This window comes from Camelus dromedarius, chromosome 22 (assembly GCF_036321535.1).
Source record: "Camelus dromedarius isolate mCamDro1 chromosome 22, mCamDro1.pat, whole genome shotgun sequence".
In the NCBI taxonomy this organism is placed as follows: domain Eukaryota; kingdom Metazoa; phylum Chordata; class Mammalia; order Artiodactyla; family Camelidae; genus Camelus; species Camelus dromedarius.
Window position 1 is genome coordinate 10,675,943 of NC_087457.1, and position 27,918 is coordinate 10,703,860.

The following is a 27,918-nucleotide window of genomic DNA, read 5'->3' on the forward strand; positions in this document are numbered from 1 at the left end:
AAGTTGGCGATCCGGTGATAAAACACAGGGTATTTATAAGGAGGTGTGCGTTAGATTTTGTTGCAGAATAATATATACAGTACTGTTCTGTTTTTTAAAGAAAATGACAATTCAGTTGGCTAATCACTGTGGTTACATTCATGCATATAGATGCATGTACCCAAAGATCCAGAAGGACCCACATCAGACTGATAACAATGGTGAATTTGGGAGGGACCTGGGGTCAGAGGCAAGATGGCCAAAAAGGATTCGAGTCCTCTCTACAATATTTCGGTTTTGTCCAGGGAGAGTATATTCATGTGTCAGAGCAGGGAGTCTGGGAGTCAGCGCACCGGATTCTGAGTCTCTTCATGTATAAACAAGGATGAGGGATCTTCACTGATCTGTCGTGGGGACTGACTGAGATGATGTCTCTGTCACCAAAGCACAACGCGTGGCACGTGGAACTCCCCCGAGAAAAGTCATTGCCACCGTCCCTTCTGCAGCAGGGGGCGACTGCATGCCCACCTGTCCACGTCCTCATCCTGGTCCCACGGAAGGACTGTGTTTCCCAGCCTCCCTTGCGGTTGGCAGTCATGTGACCAGTTCTGGCCAATGAGATGCGTGCAGAAGTGCCCTGCACCCGTTCTCACCACAACCCCCCCGTGCCTCCCTGCTCACATTTACCTCCGCAGGTGGACATTAGAGCTAGCGGCGCCTCGGAGGACGGCTACTTGGAAAGCCACCTGGCTCATATTAGACGGTGACATGAGCCAGAAGGGGACGTATTGCATCGAACTGCTGAGATATGGGAGTTGTCTGTTGTCAGTGCTCAATGTAATAATCACATTTTTTTTTTGCCTGCCTTGGAGGGTTGTGTGTGAAAACCCAATAAGAGATGCTCTGTGGCCATGAAGGGCTGTGGCAGGTGGAGGCAGGGCGTTAGGAACAGAGCCCCTGGGGCTGAGGGGTACAGACCAGGCTGAGTGGTGAGGTGCCGCGAAGGCCGGGGAGGGTGAGGCAGGGGAGAGGGGCTGGGGAAGAGAGTCTTCTGCCTCCTCCAGCTGCAGAGAAGAGCCTGTGGCTGGAGCTTGGTGGCTGTGGCTTCTCTGGTTACAAGAGAATCCATGGATCAGGCAAGGATCAACCAATTCATTGCAGGCTGATAAGAGCCTCACGGTGTTGTGGGGGATTGGCCATCGCCCAGGCCAAAGCAAAAACTTGCACTGTAAGCAGTAATCAAGAAGCGATTTGCCCTTGGCCCCCGTTCCTGGGATGCATGCCAGCCCCTGCGAGCCTTCGGAGCTGCCGGCTTCCAGAGCCGGCTCAGATGGGGGACAGGTGACACGCGCCTGCGTGTGCTGTGGCCCGTGTGGGCCTTGGCAGAACTCTGTCTTAGCTCCAGGCTTGGTTCATCTGGCGCTTCTATTCTGGGGGTGAATACTGCTAGAAAGGGGCTTTCGGGGCACAAAAGTGAGTCTGCCCAGTCTGCCGGTTTGCATCTATAACAGCTCAGCGTTGGCGGTTGTCAGTAGCGGGTCGTGTGAACCCGGCCACACCACCGCCATGCACTGGCCTCTTGTCTCCTCTCTCCCGTGGTCAAGGGGGTCTTGTCTGTGCAATCGTAGACCCAGGGAGACAGCACAGTACCGACAGACAGCATCCTGGCCCTCCCAAAACGTTCATCACCATGTGCCCTGTAGCTCAAGAATTCTCAGAAGCCATGGACAGTGAACACCAAAATCTGAAACCTCCCATTTTGCAGAGAAGAGAGTGGTAATGATCTGGGGGCTGAGGTGGGGGAAAGGATGGAAGAAAGAAACTGTAGAAACATTCTGCGGATCTCTGCATAATAGATGCAGGGACACGTACTTTTTTGCATGTGGAAGCTGAAAGTCGTGTTGGTGTGTTTAAAAAAGAAGTGGGAGGGGACGAAGGAAAACAGATGGGAAGGAGGAACAGAGAGGCTCGTTTCCTTGTGCCTTTACTCTGGGCAGATTATTTTGTAGGAAGGCACCGTTTATGACCATCTCTGCGAAAGTTCCCATTTCCCAGTTAATCATCCATCCTTTCCGCGTGCACGGAGCCTGGGGAACTGCAGCAGGAGGGGAGTGACTCACTGCCTCCCAGTCACTCCCTCCAAGCCTCAAACCCCTCTCTCCAAGGCCCGCACCTTCCCATCTGGGGCCCCTCCCGTCCTCTAGGGAGTGGTCCCTGCTGCCCATCTCAGCCAGGGAGACACCGCAGGACGAGAAGAACTGAGTGAAGAAATTGCCAGTCCATTGGCTCAGAAAGGCACATCTTTGTGTGACGAGATTGGCTGCCCTGCTGTCTGGGGAGTGGAGGGGGGGATGGAGGAGGGGAATGGTGCGTCTCTTTCAGAATAAAAATGAACTGATGGATTAGCTGAGTAAGGACGCCTTGTTCCTCCCCTGTGATCCGATGGCTGGTGCAGAGTCAGTCTGGCCCCTGGAGGGGCAGGCAGGTCCAAGGCTCTGCTTCTGACCCTCCCTCCCCAGCCCTGGGCCTGCCCCCGCCCCGACCCCCGGCCCCCTCGTTCTTACTTCCTCCCGTGAAGAAATGACAGGTGATGTGATCTGACCACTGAACCACAATGACAACAGTTGGCCTTTACAAACCGATTGACAATTTATGCAGCTCTGTCACAGACTTTTTTTTTTCCTATTTGTTTTTTGGCAATTCTTTTTGGAGGAAGGTCTGTACCCGCCATTGTGGGGAGATTAACTGATGTGCCCACTGTCAGGAGTGGTGGGTGTCGAGGCTGGAGCCCAGAGCCCGACTCTATCCTGTGCTGGTCCTTATGCGTGTGTGTGTGTGTGTGTGTGTGTGTGTGTGCGTGGTAGGGTGGGGTGTGTGCCTGTGTGTGTAGGGGTGAGGTGGGGGGTGTGCAGTGGTGATGGGGGTTGGGGAGGCTGTCATCTGTGCTGGCTTGTCCTTGGCCAGCCAGTGCAGAGGTGTGGGGACCTGTCCGTCCACCTTCGTGTCCTGGGTCTGCCTGTCTGCCCGCAGCTCCAGTGTTGCACCTGTGTCTGGCCGGCCCTATTATACCAGGTCACACCCACAGTTCACCTATGGACACCCCCGGAGTGGTACCAGGGTCTGACAGGTGGAGCGTTGGACGGGGACAGGACACAGCTGCCTTCTGCGACCCTAACTCAGGAGACCAGGGACAGCCCCGTGCCTGCTGGCTCCCGTCCGGGACATATGTTCACATAGACTTGTGGAAGCCCACCTGACCGATCGCTCTCTGATTTCCAGACTGCACCGTGGCTCAGGTTAACAAGCTCCATACGTCTATAAGCTGCTGTCAATTTGTTCCCAAATCACTGCCGTCAAACATCAACAGAAATCAGCCTGCTGTGCGTTCTGGGCTTTGGTGAACAAGTTAGCGCCCACAGCTCCCTCTCCTGGAGATTTTCTAGAGTCCCATCACCATCCTCCCTTCGGCCCTCCCAGGAGCCCCAGGGAGCGCCTCCCCGTGACCCCAGTCTCACGGTCAGCATCATTGCTCTGCGTGCTGACCCAGGGCTGAGCTCCACCAGCGTGATCCCAGCTGTAAACGCACTTTCCAAATAATTTATCCAAATCACAGATGCACGTAGTTTCATAAAAGCAATGGTCCCTCCGCCATCCCCCGCAACCCCGGCCCTAGTGCCCAACCGAGCAGCTTTAACTGCTTTTCCGTTTAGGGCTTTGGGTGGCTGCCTCTTATCTAAATATTAACACGTGCTCTCAGTTCATCTCCACCGAGATCACCAGATCACCAGATCACCATCACCGAGGCAGCTGCTCTTACTGTCTCCATTTTACAGATGAGGTGACGGAGTCTTAAAGGGGACACGCGGTGCGCCCGCGGTCACTGAGCTGGGAAACGGCCAAGCCAAGGCTCTCCTTCAGACCTTTACCTAAAAGCCATGGTGCTGTGCACCAGGAGCCCCTCTGCTTCCCCTCTTTCTGCCCCGGGGTCCCGGAAGCCCCGGCCTTGTCGCACAGCCTCAGTGTCCTTCTCTGGCTCCCCGGCGGCCTGGCCAGTGATGGGCACAGCGCCCTCTAGCGTCCACCCAGCTCAACGCATGGTTGCCTCTCCGGCTTTAGGATCATCAGGCTGTTTCTTGGGGGGTGAAGGCAGGAGCCCTGCTGGTACTGTTGGGACAGCATCCTCAGTAAAGGGTCCCCAGGGCGTCCAGCAAGTGGACTGCACCCCCAGCGCCAGGACCATGTGCTTAGATCACATGGTACCTGCTGCTGCAGACGGGAGACAGCAAGAGATTACTGGAGGGTAAAAACCTTGCCTCATTTATTTATGTTACGAATGACTCCCTCTCCCTTCCGAAAGAGCAAGAACTGAGGGGTTTTTTTTTTTTTCCCTTTCTTAAAAAAAAATTGGGGTTGTTAACAAAGGAACTGAACCGTCAGCAGGTTTTCCTCGCGGAGAAGGGATTTGCAGCATGAAAGGAGGTCATTTTGACAAGTCTTGTGAGTTGTGCTGGGCACAGGGGAACTGTCTGGCAAATCTGGGCCTACCAGAAGTGCTGAATATTTTTCTGAGGACTCTGAGAGCCGTGTCATCCCTGACATAATCCAAGGGGGAGCATCCATGGCCCCCCTCAATCAGAACAGCTGTTCAAGTGCAGGCCCAGAGGGCCCTGGGGGCGGCATGTGGGCTCACCTGCCCCCTTTGGCTCCCAGACGCTTGGCCCATCCCTAGGAGACAGCATCTACCCAGGGGTCCCAGGAGACGGGCCGGGCTGGATGCCAGGGTCCCGGGGGACGGCAGGGCCCTGTCTGTGGGAGGAGCCAGGACCTCTGGATGACGGTGTTCCAGGGTGGCCTGGCCCCTGGGCAGCACCTCAGCTGGGAGAGACCTTAGCTGCCCTCTGGTCCAGGAGTTGGTGAACTTCTGTAAAAGGCCAGACAGCAAATATCTTAAATTTTGCAGACCATAGGGTTTCTGTCACCACTGTTATTCCTGATTGATTTTTTCAACCATTTAAAAATGTAAAAACCATTCTTAGCTTGTGAGCTGTACAAAACCAGCCAGTGGCTGGATTTGGCCTGTGGGCCCCAGGGTGCCAACCCCGATCCAATCCGTGTTCCTCCGCCAGCCTCCTGATGCCCCCATAACCGGGGTGTTTGTTCAGCCTTGGCCTGAATGTCTTTCCAGCAGGTATCATCCATCACTCTTGCGAATGGATGTGAAAAGTCTCACTGGTAGCAGCCCCCCTTCCTCCTTCAAGCTACGCCCTCTGTGGCCGCTGCACCCTATTCCTAACCATCTTCTTGCTGCCTTTAGTTCAGACATTCAGTGGCGGGGAATTAGCCCCGTCCTGGGGCTGGGTGACCATCCTTGTCAGAGCCCTGCCCTGGGAGCTGCTCCTGGGGACCGCGTGTTCCCTGATGCAATGAGTGTGTGCAATGGCAGGAGGCGAGCAGTAGGCGGCAGCACTGAGCTGCATTTAATTATTTTCATCCTCAGCAGGAGCCTTAGACCCAAAAGGACGGTGACTTATGTGTACTCATCACTGGGCGGACGGGATGCCGGGCTCCAGAGTTAGGGGAAGTGCTCCGAAATCCGTACCTGGGACTCCATCCACCACTTTGCTTCCACCCAGATTGGGCTGCACTCTTGTACTTTGTGTGCGCTCTTTGATGCTTTCAGTACATCCCCGTGGTGACCGCTTCAGGTTCACCCTGGACCCTGAACACCTCTCTGCAGGTCCACGCGCAGCCGCACCCATGCAGCTATGCTTAGTGGTGGGGGTGGGGCGGGGCTAGGCTGGAGAGCGCAGAGCAGACTTCCCTGCCGGGCCGGGGATGAGCTGGATTGGTCAGGCAGGTGCTTGGGTGGAACCTGGACGTGGCAAGAGTGAAACCACAGTACTTCCCCCTGACGTCGTAGGCACTTTGTTTATATGATCTTAGCTAGGTGACTGGTGTTCAAAACCTGAAAGGCGGTGGTTTCTAGAAAGCTGGAGTTTACCTTGCCCTGCCTCTGCCTCACCTTCCACATCCAGGTCATCGCCAGGAGACATCACTATTGTCTCCTGTGTGCTTTTCAAACCCATCTGTGGCTCTGCCTTGGGGCACCCCAACCCTGGACCAGCCCTGCACCCCTGCTGCCATGTGCCTTCCTGAGATGCACTTGGACATGGTCTTGTGACCTGTTAAAACCCTCCTGCTCTGAGGATGGAGTGAGACCCCCTCACTTGTGCCAGACCCCACCAGGCCCCCCGCTGCTATCTTCTGCGGGTCTCCAAATTTCTGCTCCAGTGGCGCTGTTCCATGCACACTGTCAGCTTTTCCTGTCCCCATGCCTTTGGCCATGCTGGGTCTCTGGCTGGAGCACTGTCCTTCTCTGGTCTCTGGCCTCACCCACCCTCCTCCCAGCTCACCTCTGCTTGTCCTTTTAAGACTCAGCTCAGATGTAGCCATCAGGAAGCCTATCCAACCCTCCTGCTGCAGCCCCGCTGTGCGCCCATCATCCTGGGACTCAGCTCTGTTATCGCCGTGGCCCATTGTGTGCTGGTTGTCCCCAGAATGTGACCTTCTTGGGCACTAGCACAGTTTTGGACATGTCTTTGTAACCGCAGCCTACACAGGGTCAGGGACACAGAGGTGCCCAGTGGACGTCTGGTCACCAGAGGAACTGATGGCATGAGATGAGATTGAGACACCATCTGGTCCTCCACTGGGCAAACTCTCACCCACATTTTGGGAACCCAGGAACAGGAGATGACCTATCAGAAGCAGGGACCGTTCCCATCTCTGACCGTCTTTCTTTTCACATCCCCTTCCCTATATGAATATAGTCCCCTTTGCTATACAGAGGAAATTTTTTTTTATCTATTTGTATATATAGTGGCTAACATTTGCAAATCTTAAACTCCCAGCTTTATCCCCTCCCACCCCTTTCCCCCTGGTAACCATAAGATTGTTTATGATGTCTGTGAGTCCATTTCTGTTTTGTAGATGAGTTCATTAGTGTCCTCTTTTTTCTTTTTTAGATTCACATGAGTGACTTCATACGGTATTTTTCTTTCCCTTTCTGGCTTACTTCACTTAGAATGACAATGCTTTTGACTGATGATTTAGCTGTAAAGATCATTTCCTATTTTAATAATCCTCATCAGGAATAGATGACCCCAGAGAGCCACTGCTTGCTCGTTTGGTGGTCTGTGTACTTTGTAGAAATTTGTGTATTTTGAAGAAAAGGAGCAGTGCTCTGGCCGGACACTGGGCCTGGAAGCCTGGCATGGGGACATATGTTGGCTGTCCCAGCAGGACCCTTCCTTCAGCACAGGGATCCACAGTGACCCTCAAGCTGGGAAGTCAGGCAAGGACAGAGTAGCTGTTTCTAGTTGCAGTCATGCCTGCAAAAAATTATATCAAACAAATATTTACTACCTGCTGTGCGCCAGAGAAAACATGCTTGGTACTTTCATTTATGTTATCTGGGGAGGCAAAAAGGAGGGGAGCCTCACTTATAAAAACAAAGTCAGGTTTCTTTGTAAAAGGCCAGTTAGAAGGATGGCGGTCCTTGAAACAATGAGGTGCATGTCCCACGGAGAATCAAAAAGAGAATCTGAATTTTGGAAGATGATTTACTCTGGGGACCTGTATATACCAGGTCGTGGAGAGTGGGCTGGACTAGGAGAAGCATTGCCTGGGTTCAAATCCAGCTCCCTTCATTGCTTTTATAGCCCAGAGCACTCAGCCTCTCTGAGCCTCAGTTTCTGCATCTGCAAAATGGGGGTAGTGAGGACCCACCTCATAAAGCTGCGTTGAGGATTCAGTGATGCACCCGCTTAGAAACATCAGCTGAGATCGCGGCCGCCAGGGGGCGCTGCGGAGAGGCCGGGCGCCGGGCGGGAGCAGGGAAGGCGGGCCAAGTGATGGAGCGTCGGTGGAATCGCTCCTCTCCCGCCGTTTTCAGGGTCTCCCAGCAGGAGGGGCAGCCCGTCAGCCCCTCTCCGCTCCCCACTGCTTTTGCCAAACGCCTGTCCCCAAGATCATCTCAGACCTTCCATTGGAACATTTAAAGGGAAATGAAAAGTAACCCCCCACCAAACGTTCAAGGGCTGCGGAGCGTGCATGAGAAGCAACGCGTGGGTGTGTTACAAGCGCCCTCGCCCCGGCCCTGTCACTGCAATGTGAGCAGGAATAATCCAACTGACAGTTGCGCCCGAGGGCATTTCAGTGCCCCTGCTTCTAAGGCAAAGAGCGTGGGTATAAGACTCATCGCAGAGGAACAAACAAAACGTACTTGGAATACAGAGGAGGAGATTCATTCCATCTGGTGGTGGTGGTGGGGATGATGTGGATGATAATAAGGCAAGAAAGGCTTCATGGAGGAGGTGACATCTAGGGTGTGCCTGGGCCACTGTTTCAGGGCAGGGGACACAGGACATAGGGGCTGGTGGCCTCATGGAACCTGCAGCTCTCTCCCCACATCATGCCCCTCAGACTGGCACTTCGAAATTTGCAACATAGAGATGGTTTCTCATAGAATGTTGGCCCATGAGCTGGAAGGAGGCCACGATGCATGTGCGTGCGAAAAAGGAAAAGTTGCTCAGAGAGGTAAAGTGATTTGTCCAAGTCACACAGCTAAGCAAGCGCAGGGTCAGGGGGGGAGCACCAAGAGGAATGGGGGGGGGATCTGGAGGGGGACTGCACCCAGATTTCCTGTTTCTTTCTCCAACAGGACACAGTCTTTAATGTGAAATTGAGCAGTGGACATCCGGTGTGGAGGACTGGTTACAGAGGACCTGGAATTAACACCCCCCCCCCCCCCCGCTCCCAGGGAGTTAGGGATAGCTGTCCTGTTAGTCTCTGTGGTTCTGGGATGGCCGGGGACTTGTGAATGAGCTCAGGCCATTATTACTAATAAGTGAGTTGGAGAAAGTGGGGCATTTGCTCTTTCTGGCTTCCAGCTGGAGGAGAAGGGGGTGGATCTGTGTGTGGGAGTGAAGGGAATAGCCTTTGCAAAATAAGGTCAGAAAAACGCTACTTTAATGTTAGAAGATAACTCTTAACTTGCAATCCTATCTAACCTAAATTTCCTTTTAAAGATTTTTAAAATTTGATTCATTTTTAAGTTGTGGAGAGAGTATGAGAAGGTGAATTTGCATCTCATTATTTCTTTGCTTGATGCTTGAATCCTTCCAGCTTGTCCATCCTCGGCAACCTCTGGCCCAGAAAGGTCCAGGATGGTTCTGACCCGGGGGATCAGCTCATTTCAGAGAACAACGCTGTGCCTCCATCGGCCAAGGGAAGGGCTGAATTATGAAAATACAAACGTGGGCCCTGTACTTTTCTAGGGTTAACTTGACCGAAGTTATCACGATGAGGCTGGCTTTTATTCCCGGCTTCTGGTGGCTTTACCTGAGAGTTTCCGCTTTCACATGGAGACAACGGGGAGTCGGGGCTGGGGGAGGGACAGAATCTGCAAAATGCGAAGCCCCCGAAGTACTGACTGAGTACCTACGACGCATGAGACATGTGCTGGCCTTTAGGGGCTTGTTAATTCCAGGAACAGAAGACCGATGCGGTTAGAAAGGACTAGACAACAGATAAAGCACTGAATTATGCCATCTGTATAACAAAGGCGGAACATATTGACAGGAATAAAATTAGCACAGGCGGGGATTACTAGGCCAGGCTTTGCAGGACCGAAATTAAAGGTAAGGGGGACACTTAGATGGATGGAGGGGAGGGGAGGGGAGTTTGAGGCGAGCGCGTCGGAGATAGAGAGGCAAGGAGAGTGATGTGTTTATTGTCGGTGCGGGGCTGGGAAAAAACTGCACAATATAAACTATCATACATGGTCTAAATTCAATTTTGAAGAATTGTTTTATTCATAGGCAAGAAAAAAATTGCAAGCAAATGTGTCAAAATATAAACAATGCCACATGATAGAGGGATGATGGGTGATTTTTTTGTTTCTTCTTTTTACTTGTTGGTATTTTTGTTTATAGAGAAATGAAATGATTTATTCTTACACTAGAAAAAACAAAAACATTGTCCCTTACTAAGAGAGAGCTGTGTTCATGTCACTACCTGGCTGGCTGCGGAGGGTGTGCCTGGAGAGCCTGGCCGGGAGAGGGGAGGCGAGGATCAGTGGGCGGGGCCCTGGGGGCTGCAATGGGGAGGAAGGAACCAGCGCAGAGGCTCTTACAGGGAATGATTCAGACCCAAGGGAAGGAGAGCCTTGGCCCCCATGGGTCATGGACAGTGAGATAAGCAGGTGGGCCAGAGAAAGCTTTTCTAGAAAGATAGGGCAATTGCACAGGCAAGAAAGGGCAGATAAAGAATCTGACAGTGGGCATTACGGGGGCACTGAGAAGCCCTGACCTGTTGCACCTCTAGGATTGGATGCCCTCTGTTGGGGAGGGGAAATGCCCCCCTACCCCTCTTGAGTTCCTGTGGCTGTACGAATAATGAAATTGACACAAGACAGATTGACAGGAGAGAAAAGAAACATGTAATCTCCTGCACCCTGAGGTCTCATAGAAATGGGACCGAAGATGTGGCCAAAGTAGGCAGCTTTCCTACTTTTTGGACAAAGAAAGGATGTAAGGAATTGATCGGACAAGGAAATGTGGGCTTTGGGTGCTCAGTTAGTGAAGGATCTAAACAGAGTTTGGTCTTGGGGGAAGTCAATTAAGAAGTAACCAGGTTGATTTTTTTCCCCTTTTAACAGAGAGAATATAATTTTTTCTAATTAAACCGTGGTAGTTTACAATGTGTCCATTTCTTGTGTACAGCATAATGTTTCAGTCATACAGACACATACTATATATATATTCCTTTTCATTCCAAGTTGCTCTAAGGTATTGAATATAGTTCCCCGTGCTCTACAGTATAAACTTGTTTGTATCTATTTTATATATAGTAGTTAGTATCTGCAAATCTTGAACTCCCAATATATCCCTTCCCACCCCCTTGCCCCTGGCAACCCTAAGTTTGTTTTCTATGTCTGTGAGTCTGTTTCTGTTTTATAAATGAGTTCATTTGTGTCATTTTGGGGGAGTTCCATATAAGTGATATGATATGGTAGTTTTCTTTCTTTTTCTGCGTTAAAGGAGTAACAAGGTTTGTTTATACAATCCCTGGTCACTGGCAACAGGGGGAGGGTCCTTTGACCTCCAGATGCGGGGAGGGTATCTTTCACGCGGGAGATTTATTTCCTGCCTTCAAGGAGACAGAAAGCAAGGTCAGAGTGTCTCTTGCATTGGTCATTTTTAAAGTAACTTTAATTCAAAGAAACCGGTATGCCATTGAGGCAGTTTTGGGGCTGTGTGCCCTGAGCCCCAACACCTCCATCCCAGGTTGCCGGGCCCCTCTGGATTGGCAGGAGGGATGGGCGATGCCTGTGTACAGTCACTAGCAGGTGGGATGGGGTGAGCTGGCAGTGGGATCCCACCACTCTGTCCAGAATCCCCATCCAGAAAGAGGGTGGCTCCCTGGTGCCCAGAGCCTGCTTGGGGCTCTGGGACCCTCAGCCCCGCCACCAGGGGAGGTTCTCAGAGGCAGCAGCCAAACAAGTGGCCCTGAGCATGGGGGCCGTGTCAGGAGGGCCCCGGGGTCTTGAGTGTCTGTTTCCAGGGCTGGAAGAGCAACCTGGGTGCATTTTCCTTCGGACAGAATCAGCGCTGACACCGTGACTCATTTGACTCATACACTCTTCCGAGACGCACCCATCCCTAGACACAGGAAACACTGGATTTTCCCTGGGAAACCTCACTGACTTCCATCCAGCAGGGGCTGCAGGAGGTTCTCCCACTCGAATGCAGGGGCGCGGTCACTGAGGTTTCTGCATGCGTGTGAGTCACCGAAGAGTGTGACTCTCACGCCAACTCTTGGGGGACAGAAGCTGGAGGCGTTTTGCAACTTACAGACAAGTGCAATGAAAGCTTAATAGCGTATTGACCACTTGCATTCACAGAAGTGTTTCCACTTACCTAATCCAAAGGACAAGAGTGCCATGAACTCCAGAAGCCAGGGAACGGAAAACCAGCAAGGCAGCAGCATCGCACCGGCTACTCTGCTGGGGTAACTGGTGAGACTGGCCTCACTTTCTCACCCCGCCCACTTTAGCAGGAACTCCGGCGCAGACGCCTCTGTCACTAAACTCCCTGGGTTGGAATTCAGGAGAATCCCACTCTGTTCTGGGCTCTGCTGTCTAGAAAAGAAGACTTGGGGGGGGGGGGTTATAGGTGGAACTCCTACCTCTCCTGGATACCTGCTCTGCTGTGTCCAAAGAGAACCCACTCAGACATCTGTGCCATGTTTTAACAACCTCCTCCTCAAAACACCATACCCCTCATTACTCTGCCTAAAAACAGAGCAGTGGGTTTCCTCTGGAGATAGTGAAATGGAAGCCGTAAGAACCTGCCAAGTCTGAAAATGCTTTTGCAAAGGAATCATTTTGCATGATCTTTGTGCTGCCATCTTTCGAGGACTGGGAAGTGACGGGATCTCTCTTTATATTAATATGAAATCGTGGCGCCAAGAACATAGTAGGCACTTTGTAAATATCTGCTGTGGGAATGAGTCAAAGAACCAAAGTCATCATAATGTTGTAACCATAAGGCACTTTTTAAGTTTAAAAATACTTCAAATGACACTATACACTGTTCAGGGATACATATGTATGTTTTAAAGGGGTATAGATGTGTGTGGGGTGATAAATACCAAATTAATATGATTAGGTTGGGAGTAAGTTGCAGGAGGTGGATTTAACGGTTTCCAGTGTTTTATTTCTTGCTTTTAAAAAAAAACTGAAACTAGTTTACAATGTTGTGTTAATTTCTGGTGTACAGCATAGTGATTCAGTCATACATATTTATTTATTTCTTTTCATGTTCTTTTTCGTTATAGGCAATTACAAGGTATTGAATACAGTTCCCTGCGTTCTGCAGTAGGACCTTGTTGTTTTCAATGTTTTATTTTTGAGCCGAGCATGGGACCCATAAGCTATGTATTGCATTTTTCTTTATCCTTTTTTGTTTGCCTTAAGTATTGTATGATACACTTTAAATATAAATAAAACTACATTTAAAAGTTACCTCTAGTATAAATATTGCTTCACTGGAGAAAAAGTAGAGGGTGGGAAAGTTGAATAAATATGTCTGTTTCTCTCCTAAGTTGGGCGCCTTTTTTTCCTCCAGTTACTGAGTAACTCCCACTCCCTTCCTTATCTGCACCAACCACTTCTCTCTCCCTAGATTGTCCCTTGCAGTGTTACTAAGTAATTATATCTTCAACCACCGGCTAGAAGAAAAATACTTCCATACATCGGTATGGGGGCTGTTCATGTGATCTGAGCACCTCCATTTCTTACAGACCCCACCAGCTAAATAAAAAGATCATGTGGTGTTGGTGAGAGGGGACAGACGTTAGCTGGGTACCAGTTCTGTGCCCACATTTCGTGTATTACCACATTGAAATCCTCACAACAGCCTCAGATGTCAGTGTAGCTTTCCTATTTTTATAGATGAGCAGTGGGGCTTGGTGGTCCTGAACGACTTGCCCAGGACAAGGTGCCCCTGGAGGGGTTCCCAGTCCCAGGCTGTGGCACATCAGGGCTCACACCCCAACCAGCCTGTGCTGCCCGTGTTCTCGAGACATGCTCCCCAGAAAGGGATGCAGATCCAGCCACGTTTTCGGGTTCTCCACCTTGTGACCAGTGGCTCACGCTTGGGAGATGCCTGGAGGGTTGAGGGTACAAGCCAGGTGCCCCAGGAAGCACTGAACCTCTCTGATCAGCAGGGGGATTGGCTCATCACCCTGATGGTCCTGTAGTCTCCTGCCTGGGGTCCATGTGCAGGAAGATACAGGAAGAAGATACTTGTCCTTTAAAGATTTCTATTTCATCGTGTGTTTTATAACGTACATCATATACAGGCACAGTAGTATATGCATATTATACACAGAAAATTAGCCAGATATTGAAAGTATAGGCTTAGAAATATTTGTATGAACAGAAACATTCAATTTTAAAGGTCGGAAGTTTCGCAAAGTCTTCTCAACTGCACTGATCCATCTTATTTCCAATCAGCTGCTGTGTTAGCACACGAGGGTTGGCTGAGCCCAGATCTTCTAGTCCAAACACCTGTCCTCCCGGCACTGAGTACATTAGACACACGGTCAGAGAGACATTCTGGGAATGTTGGTGAAATCTTGAAGAATTGGAGAGAAAAACTGGAGGCAGGTAGATGTCTCATTTTTCAAGAAAGCAGATTTCACATAGCCAAATTCCTGGAAAAAAAAATTTAGCACGGATGATTAAGCAGATGGTTTATGACTCTAATGATATACTATTGCAATCTGCCCCCAGAGAGCTTTCTTTTTAACAAAGGAAACCGACATGTACAAATATCTATGATAAAACAGAGTATTTCTTAAGTGCCAGATAGTGGTTATATTACAAACAATGTGGTTAAATTATAAACGGATGTGACCAGGATTTACCAAAAGGGGAATACTTCGGGGACACAGCGACTCCTGATACAGAGAACATAATATTCAGCGAGGAAGGGGGACGTTAGAACTTCTATGTATGTATTTATTTTTAAATACCATCTTTCCATTTTCTAGTTTGTACAGCCTGAGGATGGTGGGGACAGCTGCTCCCATGTGGGACTGACTGGGGCCAAAGGGCTGGAGGTACAGGGCGGCAGCCCCTGCGTGTGGGGAAGGACCTTTGGGATCTCTGGGACAGCATCCTCGAAGGTCAAGGGAAGGTGGCTCCTCTCCCTGTTGGAACAGGGATTAAGGCACTGAATGACCTTTAAGGTCTGTTTCTACTTTGAGTTCTATGATCTGTGTGAAATAATGGCCCTGCAAGGCTCGTGCAGAGACAGTGGGCTTAAAGGCAGCCGGCCTTAAAGAGACATTAGTATCTACAAATCCCGGACTCCCAGTTTACCCCTCCACTATCCCAGTAGAGGGGAGATACACACTACTGTATACAAAACAGATAAACAGCAAGGTCCCACTGAACAGCACAGGGAACTATATTCAATACCTTGTCATAGCCTATAATGAAAAAGAACACGAAAAGGAATACATATGTATATCTAAATCACTCTGCTGTCCACCAGAAATTAACACCACATTGTGAGCTGATTATACGTCAGTAAATTTTGTTTGTTTGTTTTAAAGAGACATTGATCTGGCTCGGGGCAGCCTCCGTGGAGGAGCCACAGATGGCTTCACGGTGGAAACCCGGCTCCTTCCAGAGAGGCCAGGTCCATGGCCCGAGGGGTGGAAAGGATGAGTGTGAGTTGCTATTACTGCAAACTTGCCTTTTGGGGGAGAAATGAAAAATCAGCCTTCAGCCTTTATACCCTTCTAATGTGAAACTTTAGATTCGCTGATTATTCAGCTGAATTTTGAACATTCAGCATTTGTCAGGGTGCCTGATTTCCTCCCCAGTCACCACCTAGATTTTGGAAAGGCCGGACTATAAATAACCAGACAGACTGTACCACCTCCAACAGCCCAAGATGAAGAATTGAGGAGTCCGGATAACCTGGGCTGGAAAATGACCCGGAAACATAACATTCCACACTTCACACATTCTTGTCATGAGATCAAGGGTAAAGCTAGAATTTGGGGGAAGCCACTGCAGAATCTCTCTTTCTTTCCCTCCCCATCTCTCTTCCCGCCTCTCCTTACCCCTAACACACCACCCACCCACCCACCCATCTGATACCCAGGATCCACTGTAAACGATGGCAGGAGAGCACCTGTGAGTCACTAACCCCCACCCACATGACTGATTTACCTTCACGAAGTAGGAGAAGCTGCGTGGTGTGTGAGTCTGGGATTTTAGACAGAAGAATGGATTCCAGCTTTAATGGCTAATTAGCAGGAGGACCAGCGACTCAGTTTGACTTTGTGTGTTTCCATTCCTCACTTTGTAAAGCAGAAATAATCATTATGATTTTTAAGGCTCGTCAAAACTCCAGGATTGTTCTGAGCATCACGCGTCATGGTGTATGCTCATGTTTTGCGACCTGCCAAGTGCTCTACGAATGCATGTTATTACCATGGCTGTTATAAGACAGACCCCTCCCACTGGTTTGGAGTTTTTTACGGAGGTGCGTATTTGCTGTAAATGCAGTATTTGTTTTATGGCTCCTTAAAGAATTGAGATAATTAGGTAAATAAATCTCTGCTAAGCCAGCATGTGTAACTGCCAAAAAAGTTGGTCGTGGCCATAAGTTGCAGTAGATACGCAGAAGAGCTGTGAGGAATTGGATCACAGTGGGGATTCAGCGTTACTTCCCAGATAAGGATGATTCTGGAAAGCAGTCACCAAGGGTGAGCAGGTGCAGTGGGTCTCCCGTCCCACGACGTGCAGCCGGCATGCAGCTGGGTGGGTGGTGTGGGACGATAACGTCACTTTTCAAAGCACTTAAAAAATACAATAATAACAAATCCCCATTGCCCGCCAGGTACAGGGAGACAGTTACACCCATTTTCCAGAGGAAAGTCGATGGTGCCCATCAGAACCCCAGCCATGTTTATAACCTTTGATGTCAGCCAGCCTAGAAAAATATCTGGGAAAGCTCTTAAGGAAATAATCACATTCAAGATCACAAAGCTCTTAACGGTAACTGTTGAAGCTGAGAAAATATTTTAGGAGAAGCCTAGGTACTCACCAACAGGGGATGGAGTAAATGAAATCGCAGACCTTCTTAGGAACACTTATTCTGCAGTCAGTGAAAGAGAAGTGGGTGTGTATTTTTCTCGCATCTGAGTATTTCAATAGGAAATCAGATTTCCTACTGAAAACAAAATATTTCAATATGTGGTTAAGAAAACCAGCTTATAAAGCACCATGAATCCTATTTTGGAACTACGTGTTTGTTCATGTGTATTATGTGCGGGTTTTTAGAAGTCTGCAGTCATTAGAACAAATACATTTCTGAAGCACTGGCGGCGGGGGGGAAGACTCTATTCCTGTGTTATCCCACCTCGTCCACTTACCAACCCCTGGAAGCAAGTATTTGTATTCTTATCTCACGGGGAAGGTAATTTAGGCACTGGTGGAGTTAGTAAGGTGCCCAAGGTCATGGGGCTGCTAAGATCTGTCTGACTCCAAAGCTGGGTTGACCACCTGTTTTGATACAAGCTTCCTCTCGCAGCAGTGGTTCTATTAGGACCTTGAGATGATAACTTATTTTATCACTTTTCTGAGCTATGTGGTTTTTAAAAACTTTTTAATCTGATGGTAAATTCTTGTTGTGTCTGTATTTAAAGAAATAAGTGTGTTCCTCCCAATTGGAGAGGATGGGGAGGTCAACTCGGGGAACTCTATGGATGCCCGAAGGATCTGTGGGCAACAGAGGCTACTGGGCAGCTTGAATACGGCCCCAAATTCCCAGCTCACTGAATTGTAAGAACAGCAGAATATGTAACCCAGGCTGTTACTGGAACATGGTATTGTTTGGGGAATAATAATAAAGTGCTTTTAGATCAAGTACTTCCTGTCCTCATAACAACCTCGTGAAGTAGGCAGAGAAGATATTTATACCCATTTTATAGATGAGGAGAACTGAGGCTCAGAAAGGGTCAGTGGCTTGTCCCAGGCTCCAGGACCCAAAGTAACAAAAGCTCCATTAAAACTGAGACATTGACTCCTAGTCCAGTGCTTCCTTCATGACAAGGGGTTTTTAAGAAAAGCTGTTCTGGAATTGAAACGACCCCATGGGACTTTGAGAGGGACTGAAGTTGGGTGGCGGGTCTGCAGTAGGGAGGTGTGAGTCGGTGCAACAGGAAGCAAAGTCAGAGGAAGGAGAAGTTCTCGCACTGAACCCATCCTCATGAGACCCTTTTTGGGTCTGGCTCAGAGCAGAGAGCCGCTGACCTGGAGACCGGCCAGACAAGCTCTTTCTCTGAAAAAGTGGCCTCCTCTCCCTCCTCCTCCCTCTCCTCCCCTTCCTCCTCCTCCTCCTGTTTCTCCTCTTCCTCCTCCTCCACCCCTACCCCTAGAGACAAAACCAGTACCCCGCTTTCTTCTCCATCTTGTGGACACTTGTAGAGAAGGAAGTTTCAGTGATGTGAATCTGACATTCTTCAACCAAGGCCCCTTGAAGACCAGACCAGTATTTTACTCTCAAATTTAAAAAAAAAAGAAAGGGGAAGTTAATCTCTTTAGATTGCTAACTGTTATCTTAGGAAATCTTGGAGATGATCAAAGTTGTAGGTACCACCCTGCCCCATCACTGTCATCCTCATCACCACCACTCCCCCATGGCCATGAGACCCATGGGGTACACAGCCATCTCTTACACTCCATTTCCCGTCAAGCTGTCGCAGCAATACTGAGCTCACGATAAAGCAATAGCAGTAAAGATGGTGTGGTATTGGCACTGGGAAAGGCGCACAGGCCAGTGGGTGATGGGAGGGAACCCCCACAGAGCCATGTACCCCAAGCCGTAACAAGTGTTTGGAGGACACCCTGCAGTCCAGTGCAGAGGGGGTGGGCTCTTCAGCTACTGGTGTCGGATTACTAATGATCTAGACAGAAAAAAAAAAAAATCAGAACTCTTAGCTCCTACCCAAATAAGTCAGGTGGACGTAAAGACCTAAATATGAAAATCAAATCTATAAAATACTTGTAATACAGGAAAATGTGTTTACGAGCTTGGGGGGAGGGGCGGAGTTCTTAGACAAGCCAGAAGAAATCACAAACCGCAAAGGAAATGATAGATACACTGGGCAACATTAAAACCAACAACTTCTGTTCAACCAAAGGCGCTATTACAGAAGATGAGAAGCTGAGCCGCACACTGGGAGGAGCTGTTTGCAACGCGTGGGACCGAGCCACGGTTAGTGTCCGGACTATGGGAAGAACTCCTGCACCTTGATAAGAAAAAGACAGACAACAGAACAGAAAAATGGGCAAAGGATTTCACAGTTACTTCACAGGAGATGAAAAAATAGACGGCCAAGAAACATATGTAAAGATGCCCAGCCTCCTTAGAAATCCGGGAAATGCAAATTAAAATCGTAACGCTGGACCATATTCCGCCCACGCGTCTGACAACAGTGTGAGAAGTCTGACAGTATCGGTTGCTGTCGAGCCTGGGGAACAACCGCATGTTCCGCGATCGGGAGTTTGAAACTCGGCACCGCAATTCCCAGACGCTGCTCCCGCCAGCGCGCGCCCCGGACGGACCTTTGCACGTGAGTGGCGGGAAGCGCTTAAAAGAATGTTCGCCGCACTAAATAGCAAAAGAGGGGAAGACTGCTCACCTTCCATGAGCTGTAAAACGGATTAATCATTTGTGGCATTTGCATCCAACGGCGGCGCATCTTACCGCAGTGAAAATGGATAAACTCCCGCTGAATCTCGGCAATGTCATGTTGCATTAAAAAAGGCAAATTGTAGAGTCTACACAACGTTAACTCTACTTATTCAAAGCTAGAAAACAAGGAAAACTCATCACTATATTGTGTGGGGGTGCATCCAGAGGTGGTAAAACTGTAGACGAGGCAAGAGAATGATCAACACTAAATTCAGGGTGTTTACATCTGGGAGTGGGGGGCTGGGTGCCGGGAGCATGAGACGAAGGAATTGATGGAAGACGGGGATGTGGGCACTTACAACCCTCTCTTCGTTAGCTGGGTCACGAGGGCCCGGTGTTCATTTGGTTATCTTTCTTTATGCCTTACAGATGGATATGGGTGTTTTTGTGTACTGAAAATTCATGGGATGGATAAACCCCAAATTCTGATTGGCTGCTACCTCTGGGCTAGAAGGGGGTGGGGTTTAGGTGCATCACACGGTGCCCTTAATGGTATCTCTCATATTTTATTTCTTTAAAAAATCTGACACGTGGCGAAATTTTAAATAAACCGGGGAAAGGGTACCAGAATATTTGTATAGATATTCTGTCATTTTCTTTTTGTTTGAAATATTTCAGAATAAAAATATTAAAGAAAAAACGGGCACAGGAAGAGAGTCTGGCAAGAAATGCATTAAAATGATGGGTATGATTGCGCTGGGGGATTGAGATGGCAGGCAATACTCTCCATTTTTCAAAGTTTTTTTCAATGAGGATATCTTATTATTTTTATAATTAAAAATCTGCTGAAAACCTCTTTTATCAACATATTTATCATCTTCTAAAAATGGAACCCCGAGACAAGGATGCTTGAAACACTCAACAAACAGTTGCTGAATTCCACGTTTATCAAGGAAAATGGATTAATCGGCCAACTGTGAGCGGAATTCATGTTCATCCCAAAGCAAGATGGTGCCTCAGCCTCCAGCCCTTCGGTGCCAACTGCCAGGGTTGGACGCTGGCTGTTTCTTGAGTACGTTGCTTGTTCTTGCTGGGCCTCAATGTTCTCATCTGTCAACTGGACCTAATGCTATGAGTACCTCACAGGTAATCACAAGGATTATAGGAGTGAATGTTACGTGCTTAGAATAGCCTGGCAGGTAGAAATCCCTGGTGGGCATTAATAAGTAAATGGACCAGAGAGAGGAGGGGCTTGGGGAGGGGGCGGTGCTAAATTTTGAAGGGATCATGGCAATCCTGACATAACCAGGCCTTGCACTTCATGTGTTGGGACAGCTTCTGTGGCTCCCTTTCAGAGATTAAGAAAAAAGAAAGGTACCCTCTGGCAGAGAACTTGTGACAGCTCTCGGGAGCCGCCTTGCTTGCATCCTCTTGATGGATCCATGGGAGAAGACCCTTGTGTTGCCTGCAGGGCTGGTTCTGCAGTAAATTCCAAGGCACCCTGGTTCCCCCAGACCCATAGCTGCTGGAGCGTCAAGGCTTAGGGGCCTCTGAAGGGCTGTCTTCTTGCTGGAAGCCCCACTCAAGGGCCTGGCAGAATCCAGCCTGCCCGACTGTCCCCTTGGCAAAGATCTGAAGCTACAGGTCCTACTACAGGCATTTCTAAGTCACTGTTGCACTCTGTGTTTTCTTTCCGGCATTGTCTCCTTTGAGCTTGGGGACTCTGAAGAGGAACACGGTTTCTCCTCTTCCTTCAATGGTGAAACAGCTTCTTGCTCTCATCACCCTGATGCAGGAGACATGAATGAGGGGCATCTCGGTTGAGTCCCTTGGACGTGCCCCGCCAAGGATGGGTCCTTGGCTTCACGCAGGAAAGAATTCAAGAGCGAGCCCCAGTTGAGTAAAGGTCGATTTATTTAGAGAGACACATACTGCATAAAGTGTAGGCTGTTTCAAAAGGCAAGAGAAAGGCCACGAGGTATGGGAATTGGGTGCTCGGGTTAAAGTAAAAGTAGGTGCACACTCCATAGACAGAGTGCGGGCTGTCTCTCCAAAGAGGAGGGAGCGAGAGAGGCAGCCACCAGGTGTGGTGTTGCCAGTTTTTACAGGCTCGGTAGCTTCATGCCTACAAATGGGAGGACTATTCCCGCTACCCCGGGGGGAGGGGCTGGGACTCCCAGGAATCTGGCCACCGTCCACTCTTTGACCTTCGATGGTCAGCCTTGGGACTGCCATGGCGCCTGTGGGCGTGTTATTTACCATGCTAATAGGTTACAATGAGCATATAATGAAGCTCAAGATCTACTAGAAGTCAAAATCTCCTGCCATCTTAATCCTCAAGGCCAACTGGGAGTTGAGTCTTCCGCCATTTTGGTGTTAATTGCTGTCATTCCTTCAATGGCTGTGCCCTGCCCCCTTCCCTCCTGTCTCAACCCTGCCACTGACAACCACGGGGCGGCTCCAAGCCTCCACCGGGCACTTCCTCTGTAGTGCTCCCCAGGATTCCTACAATTGCAAACTCCTTCCCAGGCCTCGTGGTGCAGGCAGGGCTCTGCCGTCGCGAATGAGCCTGGCCCAACTGTTGTCGCCAAATTAGACCATTTGTCTCATGTCATGTCTTACGCGATCTGCTCCTTTTACGTGTTTTACCTGTCTGGTCTCTCAAAAGAAAAAAAAAGCCACTCTTTTGAATTCTGTGCTAAGGGCGAGTGTGCTGCAACGATCAATGGTGGGTACTTTTAGTCCTAATGTGGCCTAGAACTTGCTTGGTCCCCCTAAACTATGTCATGTGCTGGTCTGCTGGGGGATCGCCCCGCCTCCACCGAGGGCCCTCCAGCTTCTGCGGAGTGGTCCGGGGCGGTGTTCATGGCAGCTGTGGCCTCACAGCAGAACCACTTGGGTCTGCAGACAAGCTCTGAGGCCAGAAGGCTGCCTGTGGGGGGACCTGGACTGGCCTCAGCCCAGCAGGAGGTGGAGGGGCACAGGAGGGAGACTGGGAGACCCTTCTCGGGCAGGACTGAACCCAGCTGTGTCAATACACCTGGAGAAACAAAAACACAGATGGGTTACACCTAAGTCCCTGTGCAGGGGAAGCCCCCCCCTCCTCCCCAGGCTCAGGGGGGGCTGCCATCCAGCAGGCCTCAAGTTTCAGTCCTTTGGGACACCTTGCTTCCTCTGTCACTGACCATGATTCCTGGAGTTCTCACTGGAGAAAGCCACTCTGGGCAGGTGCCATCTCATGCCATAGTGAGATGAGCAGATGCTATAAAAGAAGACTTCCAAGGCTGGCCTCGGGAGCGTGGCCATGGCTGGGCCCCTGGGGGAGTCCTGGCCCCCTTCCCTCCCAGCCACTGTTTGTGGCAACTCACCTCTGGTTCCCAGGAATGTGGTTATTTGGGGCTCCAATGTTATTCAGATGGTGCCCAGATTCCCTGCAAATCAGCAGTGAAGGAATGCAGGAGCCCCCAGTGAAAGCACATGAAAATCCAGACCCTGTGTCCCTGCAGCCCCAGGGTTAAGCCGTGGCTCCCGGAAAGCCTTCTGCTTGTGGAAGGGCCGTTGTCCCCACCAGGCGCCTCCTCCAGGCAGCCCACCTCTGTAGGACTCCTGCACCCAAACTCAGCAGCCGCCGAGGAGGAGGTGAGCAGGTGCTCCGCTCGCTCCCAGCTGTCAGACAGGCTGCCCAGGCAGGGACTGGGGCCCGGGAGCGAGGCCAGGCTCCCCGCCCAGGTTGAGCATGTGGGCAAGGGCAGCCCTGCAATCTGCATGCCCCAGGCAGGCACCTCCCCTCTGCTCCACTCCTGGGCCCCAGTAACGCCTCTGCTGCTGATAAAGCCCCCAGGGCCCCACCTCCCAGGCCCAGCAGGGGTGCGGTGGCTCCGGCATCCCCAGCTGCTCCCACGGCCAACGGCGACTGACCTCGGGGATCCTGGTTAAGGACGGCATGCCCTGCCCAGTGGGCTTCTGTAAAGTGAGTTCTGGAGCATCTGCTCCGGGGGAAGGGGGTGCTCGGGAAAGGTACGGAGCCAGGTGGGAGCGAGATAGAAGGAGCTGTGTTTCCAGGGTCCCGGGTACCCGGGGCCCACATCCCTTGGCTTCGGGCTTTATCATCACATCAGCAGAGGAGCGCAGCTCTGTGTTCACCTGGGGCCTGCATGCCTGGGCTCCGGGCTTTGTAATCCCATCAACACTCATTCTCTTGGGTACCAAAGGTAGCAGGTGGCCTCTGCTGGACTCAATTAATCCAGTTCATATTTTTCACAGCTGGCGATTTGCTGTCAAATTTAGTTCCACCCACCTGGGTCTCTGAATTATGTTCTCTCTGCATGAGGGGTTGGGGAAGAGGACTCCTGGGAGCCTCTGTCTTCGGTCTGTCTGTGGCGATTCTAGAAGCTTTCCTCTGACTTTACTGAGCAGGGTGTGTTGTCACAGGACCACAAGGGCACCTGTGAGGGGGCCAGTCCGCCGGGGGCCGGGGTCACCCCCATCTGGAAGCGATTTGCTTGTTTCCTTGTTTTCTCAAAGACCCACAAAAGCCGGGCATCTCATGGTCACGCCTGCTCCGTTCTTGAAATACTGAACTTTGGATCCATGTTGCTGCCAAACGGGAGGGAGAAAAGTCTCAGGAGGGAGGCCAACCCCACGGAGTGTGTCTGGGAGATAGTGTCTGTGGCTGTTCTTAAAGTGGCCACGCAGCAGAGCAGAGGGTCACCCCACACACCCCCGTACTCCCCGCAATGATAGGACATATCGCTGCGGCGCAGCAGCCCGCTCGGCCGTTTTTAAGGTGTCCTGTGTCAGGGGAGGCTGTTGGTTTTGGTGGTGGCTTCAGGCCAGTTGGGCCCCAGGCCACAGGCTCAGAGGGACCCTCGTGATGCTTCCAGGCAGGATCTCTGCTCACCCCCTTGTCTGAGAGACTCTGGGAGCCAGAGAAGTGATATTAAGTGGGGATTTCTTTTCAGTGGCTTGGTATCTTCACAGTCGCCTTCCCGATGATGGGTTTTTATTTTTTCCCCAGGAAGGGGAGGGTCGGGAGGAAGGCGGGAATTCTGTTGCAGTCTCAGGAGCAGCGCGAGTCAGGTGAAGTTCATCTGAGTCTTTGCCCTTCCCTGGGTCACCTGGGCCTCAGCTTCACTGTGCCTCGGGGGCCTGCTGACCACGGACCTCAGAATGCGGGGAAGGGGCTGTGAGTGACCACGGGACACAGGATCTGTCTCCAGACCCAAGTACAAGCCTGGCGTTTTGCAGGAATAAAGAATGGCTTATGGGGGGTGGGGAGGGTGTAGCTCAGTGGTAGAGCACATGCCCGGCGTGCAGGAGGTCCTGGGCTCAATCCCCAGGCCCTCCATCAAAAAATAATAAATAAATAAACCTAATTACTCCCCCTCCCCCCAAAAACAGTTTTTAAAAGGCTTTTTTTTTTTTTTAAAGAATGGCTTATGAATGAAATGTTTAAAATTAGCGTGCGTACTTTCACTGAGCACAGAGCCTTGGGAGAACCACTTTTTTTTCCATATGTCCATTTCTTTACCTCTCTGGAACCTGGCTCTGCTCTGAGGCTGCCTATGAAAACCTTAGGAAAGGAAAAGAAGCCTTGACGATTGTTTTTACAAGCAGGGTCATCTAAACTCTGCTGACTCTTGACTTCAGGGGTCATTTATAATGAGGTTTTAAAGCCAGGTTGTCATTCCTTACCCCCAAACGGTTTAGCTGGTGTCTTTGCAAAATCAGCAGACTTATTCTGAGTTTCAGCTAAATGAGTCATATTGAGAAAGGTGGGTCTGCTGCTGTTGCTACAAAATAAAAGAGAGAAAGTAAGAAGGGCAAAAGAATGCTTTCCAAAGGCAAAGGAACTGAAACTCCTTGTCCTCAAAGTCTGTTCAGCATTTAACAAGCATTCCTCTTGTACGGCTCTGTCAGGTCCTGGTGTGACACTGGGGATGTGGCCGTGAACAAAACACACAAATCCCTGCCCTGTGGAGCTGATGCTCCAGCAGGGTAAGGAGACAGACTAAAATCAAAATAAATGAGTACTCATTTATTAAAAGATGACAGGTGCTGTGAGACGGATAGCGGGCAGGGGTTAAGATTCATGGGAACTTCTACAATTTAAATAGGTGCTCAGAAAGCCTCAGGGAGGTTTACTTTGGCTGTTGTGTTTCAAATGGTCCTCAGGACCATTAAGAAAGGATTGCAATTTGATGTCCAGAGTCTTAAATATGAGAGTGTGTTGACTGTCAGAAGCTACAGATTTCTCCGTTACATCATCACCCTCGAGACAGGGTACCTTTAGAATCCAGCAGAATTCGTGATGTTTGCCTGTGCAGCCCTGTCAGATTCTGACGGTTCTGGGTTTGTCTTTCTGGCTGGACCAACGGGATGGATGATGATTTATGTCGCTCCTCTCTGGGTTATCAGGGTTTCTTACGTCAAACTGCTGACGATTGTATTTGCCCATCATGATTTCGGGGGGGAACTTGGGTAAGATAGCTAGTTAAATGTGTTATGGGCACTGACGAATGTGATGATCTTGGGTAGGAATATTCTTAAGTATAAAGAATAATATTTTTCATATATGCTAAAAAGCAAGCAAACAAACAAAAAATACCCACTGGGTAAAGACCTGAAGGAGATGAGGGCTAGCCTGCATAGCTCTAGAGGAAACGGCAGGTGCCAAGGTCCTGAGGCAGGCGTGGCTGGAACAGAGCGAGGAGGGCAGAGCATAGGAGGGGCGGAGTCAGAGTGATGGCGGGGGAGAGGGGCAGGGGTGCAGAACGCGCGGGACCTTCTTCACTACTGTAAAGATATTACTTTAACCCCGAATGAGACAAGAAGCTTTAGACAGTCTCGAGATTGGACACACCAGGTGTGATTTGACCTCTCCCTAGACCCGTGACTTCCTAATGCCTTTGAATCCAAACTCCAGGAACGGAGTTATCACTGACCCCTCCCTTGGGCGGAGGGTCTCAGCCTTTTTTTTCCTCTGGGATGCGCAGGGCTGGCTGCTGACATAGCTACGGATGATAGATTTCACGGCCACACCGGGGTACTGAAAACCCCCTCTCCCTTACACTCTCCAATTTCATGAGCAAATAGTGGCACGGATGCTCTTTATTTAAAGCATTACCACGGGTGAAATGAAAAAGGAAACGGAAGCCTCTCTAAAAACACAATTCTTAATGCAATAAACAGCAATTTGCAAGCGCAGCTGCAGCTGGTCCTTCGTTGGTTCCTTTGGACCTCGCTGTGGAGGAAGCACACAGCTTCTGGAACCCCTGCCTCCAGCAAAGCTTACGGTGTAAGCGCGCGGATGCAGCGCTGCGGGGCGCAGGTAGGGGGAGCTTGTTCAAATGTTTAAAAAATAGTAAAAGTAGTCATGGTCCTCCTATAGGTGGCCTCTCTCCCTGTGTGTTCTTCACACACACAACCGAGGTGATGGAGGAAGCACGTAATCTTTAATGGCTTCGCTCCATCTTAGGATGGAGTCCATGCTCTTTCCTGGGACACCTGCCACCCTGCCTGCGCGTCTTTCCCTCCGGGCTTCCTACTCCGCACCGCCCTCCACCCCGCCAAACTCCCAGCTCTTTCAACGGGCCAAGCTCGGAAATTTTTGTTCTCCATCTGTAAGCTTTGCATGTGGGGACTCGCGCTTGCCTTCTTCCCTGTTGTAGCCTCAGCACGCAGCACAGTGCTGGGCGCATAGTAGGTGCTTGTGAAATATCAGTCGCATTCTTGAACGAACCACCAGTTACCCGCATAAAGCCCCTCACGACTGATACCTGCTCACTAGTGTGGTCACAAACATGGCACCACAGCTCTAATGGTTTGTGTGCATGACTTTTTAGATACTCCGCTCTTGGAATTTTTTTTTTGGAAATGCACAAGATCGTTTCTCCCTCCTCTGAACACTCCTTGCATCTTACGGAGACCTCCCTTGAGGCCCTTCTCATTTCCTTCGTCTTTCCACTTACTTGCATGCGTGTCATCTCCCACGGGCTGGGGCGGCGGGAGGCGGGCACAGCCTGGCTGACTCATCTTTGACTCACTCTTTTCTCCCCGGCACCGACCCCGGTCTTGAACGTGGGGCTGAAAAGAAAAAAAAATTGTTTTGTTGTTGTTGTTGTTGTTAAATGAAGTCGTTTAAAACCAGTGAATGAGTCTGAGGTCGTTTCCCCTTCACTCACCCAAACTGAGCATTGATGGAGTGTCAGCAATACGTTGGGGCGTTTATTTGGAAAATAAATCTGCCTCCGGCCCCGGGCCCCGGGCCCCAGCCGTCAGTCACAGCCCGATGCCCGGTCTCTCTGACCTGCCGGGTGTGGACGGAGGCCCGTGTGCGTCCGCTCAGGACCGACTCAGAGTTTATCATCATCTTCCGACAGGCGGTGACACCCAATTAGAGATCTAGTGAGAAATAGAACTGTTTTCTCCCCTGCCTCCTGCTCACCCCTGACCACCACCATCCCTCGGCGGCTGGCTCTCGGGGTGGAGGCTGATTTATCTCCTGAATTTATTGTCTCCGCACAGGAAGGAAGGCGCGTTAAGGGAGGAAGCGGTCTCGCCGCTAATGGGCCTGAGTAGCGGCGGCTGAAATCTATTAGCCTGCAGTGGGAGGTGTCGGCGATGGAGGCAGGGTGAGCGGCTGCATCGCTTAGGG

The 27,918-nt window shown here is 50.3% G+C and overlaps 1 protein-coding gene and 1 long non-coding RNA gene across 8 annotated transcripts in view; one reads left to right on the forward strand and one right to left on the reverse strand.

The window, feature by feature from the left end:
• ANK1 (ankyrin 1) overlaps nt 1-27,918 on the forward strand; it is a 193,358-nt gene that overhangs the window by 46,696 nt on the left and 118,744 nt on the right. The gene's annotated exons all lie outside the window — the stretch shown is intronic.
• Nucleotides 12,830-27,910, reverse strand: LOC105086427 (uncharacterized). 2 transcript variants are annotated; one of them, XR_836923.3, is made up of 3 exons: nt 27,446-27,910; nt 27,233-27,347; nt 12,830-14,259 (listed from the first exon to the last, which is right to left on the reverse strand). It is a non-coding gene; the product is annotated as an uncharacterized LOC105086427 (long non-coding RNA). The 2 variants fall into 2 exon arrangements; XR_010377307.1 differs by lacking the exon at nt 12,830-14,259 and adding an exon at nt 21,175-22,302 and having other exon boundaries at nt 22,631-27,347.